General features: G+C 47.7%; 1 protein-coding gene across 1 annotated transcript in view; it reads right to left on the bottom strand.

The window, feature by feature from the left end:
- Positions 1-1,895, bottom strand: part of ENPP5 (ectonucleotide pyrophosphatase/phosphodiesterase family member 5) — a 9,104-nt gene extending 7,209 nt beyond the window's left edge. Inside the window, exons 1-2 of the mRNA XM_004710881.2 lie at positions 1,813-1,895; positions 1,376-1,503 (exon numbers count right to left, since the gene is read on the bottom strand). The gene's annotated coding sequence lies outside the window, so the exon portion shown is untranslated. The remainder of the gene's footprint in view (positions 1-1,375; positions 1,504-1,812) is intronic.
- Positions 1,896-3,134: the final 1,239 nt, after the last annotated feature.

Genomic DNA, 3,134 nt, shown 5'->3' with positions numbered 1-3,134 from the left:
GTTCCTGGAGAGATTCCATTATCTTTAAGTTCTATGAAAGTTTTCATGCCCCCTCACATTTATGACTACGACTAAATCAAGTACGGGAACCTAGCAATAAGGTTTCACTATTAACAGCACTTTCTCTCTTGTTTAATATACTTCTGTTTTCCAAGCCAAGCCCTTCTATGTTCTGTTCTTCGTGGTTAGAGATGTCACCAGCAAAACAGAACATATATGGACATAGGCTTCTGGAATGGAAATAACATTGTGACACTTAAACATTATATTAGTGAAATATAATGTCCACTCATTTACTCAAACCAAAACACAACCTCTCCTTTCAACTAAGCAGGTGCTTAGCCAAGTACACACAGACATATAGTTCTGAAAGTTTACAGCCTCCTTAATTTGAAAGTTAGGTAATATTTAAACTTAATGGCGATATGTGTAGAAAAAAACACTTCCCAGGATTAAATATCTTTGAAGGAAAAAAGTTAATATGCATTTATTTCAAAAACCTTTTACTTATGAAAGCTATTAACCAGTGTGGATAAAGGATAGGTAAATTTTGTCTCTCAGTCCGGTTTGTACTTCAAACAAGAACCTTTTGTTCTTTGACTCTCTTGTTCATTAACAATGAACACTAGTTCATTCTAGCATAAGGTTTTTAAAATCCTCCAGTTAGGTCTAACTTTTGTGTCAAGGGATCTCTGAATTGGAATTTTAAACTCTCCTAATTTGAATATGTTTTTAATCACAAACTGTTATGACTTACTCTTGTATCGCCAAACTCACCGTCATCTCCTCCCTGCCGACAGGCACAGACCCTACGTGGCATGTTACCTGTCTGAGTAAATAAAAATGCTTGACAAACTTGCTTGGCTTCAGAAGCACACACTATGTATCAACTCTGGTGGATGACCTTGAGAGGAATCATTTTATTTTTGTTTGTTTTTCAACTGGATTCACCATACCAATACATGACTTGCATTGTTGTAAGTATTGGTCTTGAGGCAAAAAAAAAATCCAAAAATTACACTTAAAATTTCTAAAAGGCCAATCATTTTGCCAAATCTGGAAGCAAAGTCAAAAACCAGTTCCAATTGGAAATTACAAATGTATTTACCACCACATCAAGTGGGTTCTTCTCTCTTTTCTCTCGTCTGCCAGTTCTCTCTCCAACCTCCCTCACACAGTGAGGGCAAATAGCCCAACTGTAAGTTGAGGTTGGAGAGAAATCAACTGCATGGAACACTTGATTCCCGCCCCTCCCCTTCGTTAATTAAGTCAGCAGTTTGGAGTAAGAGAGAAAGGTATCTGGGGCAAATGAAGGCCAACACAGGCTAAGTGTTATCAAAGGCTTCAGGGTGCTTGGAAAGAAGAGCCACTTTACCGTCTCCAGCAGGGGAGGAGGCGGCTGCACGATGCAGGGGGGTGCGTCCCTAGGTCCGCGCCCGGATGTCACCGGGCTGCTTTCCGACTTCTCCCTTCGATCCTCACCCCACAGGCCGACCTGGGAACCTGGAGGAAAAGGCAGACGAGGAAAAGCAAAGGAGAGGGTTCTGCGTGGAGCAAGTGCACGTCACTAAGGGTGGGGGGCGGGGGAGAATGTGCACCGCCTCATCTTCTCTCCGGGATTCCACCCTAGCCACTGGGGAGGGGCTGGGCCGTGGGTGCGCGCGCAGTTCCCAGAAACCGCGCACACGGAGGCCGGCAGGTGCAGCAACCAGGTGTTTGGGTGCAGGTGTGCAGGGGCAAGAGGCGCGGTAGCTCAAGGGACCCCCAAGGATCCCTCGAAATCCAGGCGCCCACCCCCCGCTCTGCTCCTACCCTCCTGGTAGGTATCCGGTCGGTCCTTAAGTGCTGGGGACGAAGGGAGAGAAGGTGGCTGTAGCAGCCCCGCCGGCGCAGAGCACCTGACCTGCTCCGCCTCCTCGCCGCTGGCTCCGCCCTTGGGCTCCCATTGGCTAAGGCCCACCGGTTACCTCGGCGAGGGTTGCTAAGCGAAGGCTGGGCTCCTGGGAGTAGCGGGATCTGCTGTCAATCAGCAGGAGCTGGAGCGCGCGCGCCCGGGTTTGGAGGATGGAGGGGGCGGGACCCAGCGGGAGCAAAGGGCCTGCGAGGACCCAGCTGGGAGGTGGGAGGGCAAGGGAGGCCCAGGCGCCTGCCCGCCGTCTTGGGCTGTGGCCCTTCTCTGTCCGCAGCACCTCACTGCGATGGTATCTGTTCTAGGGAGACAATTGTGCTGTCCTCCCTAGGGCTGAGCCTGCAGTACGCCTTGTGTGTTCGCACACCCACTGTTTTTTGTTAAAACATTACCTGATCGCTCACAGCAAGGGTCTTCTTGCTCATTATCTCAGACAAGGACACCAGGCCTGGAGAGCATACCCAGGAAGTTTGTGCCCAGGCACACTGATGAGATGATGACCATTTCTTCCTTTCAGTCGCACTGTTGTTCGTGCCTTCCAGTCAGTGCCAACTCAGAGACCTTATGCCCAGAGATCCAAACAGTGGCTGATGCTGCTCCGTCCTCACAATTGTTATGTTTGAGTCGATGGTTACAGTAGCTGTGTCAATCCATCATGTCAGAAGTCTGGCTCTTTTTCTCTGCCCCACCTTGTTACCAAGCACGATGTTCTTTTCCAGGGGTTGGGCTCTCCTGATAACATGTCCAAAACACGTGAGATGAGGTCTCACCTTAAAGTTACTTGCAAGAAGCATTCTGGTTGTCCTTCTGAAAAGACAGATGTTTGTTTTTGACGGTGCGTGGTACTTTCAATATTCGACTCCAGCCCCATGATTCCAAAGCATTAATCCTTCTTCAGTCTTCCTGATTTAATGTGCAACATTCACATGCATGGGAGGCAATTAAAAATGCCACGGGTTGGGTCAGGCGCACCTTAGTCCTCAAAGTAACAGCCTTGCTGTTCAATACTCTAAAAGAGCCCTGTGCAGCAGATGCACTAATAACAATACATCATTTGATCCATTGACTGCTGCTTCTTGAGCGTTGATTGCAGATCCAAGCAAGATGAAACCCTTGACAAATTCAATTGTCTCCTCATTTATATTGATGTTACCTATGGATCTGCTTGTGAGGATTTGGGTACCCTTGACATGAAATTGTAATCCAAATTGTAGGCTGCACTCCT

This window comes from Echinops telfairi, unplaced genomic scaffold (assembly GCF_000313985.2).
Source record: "Echinops telfairi isolate 266 unplaced genomic scaffold, ASM31398v2 ScPeMD7_3533;HRSCAF=4204_1, whole genome shotgun sequence".
In the NCBI taxonomy this organism is placed as follows: Eukaryota; Metazoa; Chordata; class Mammalia; order Afrosoricida; family Tenrecidae; genus Echinops; species Echinops telfairi.
The sequence above is the reverse complement of the archived record's forward strand: the minus strand, read 5'-3'. Positions and strand labels throughout refer to the sequence as shown.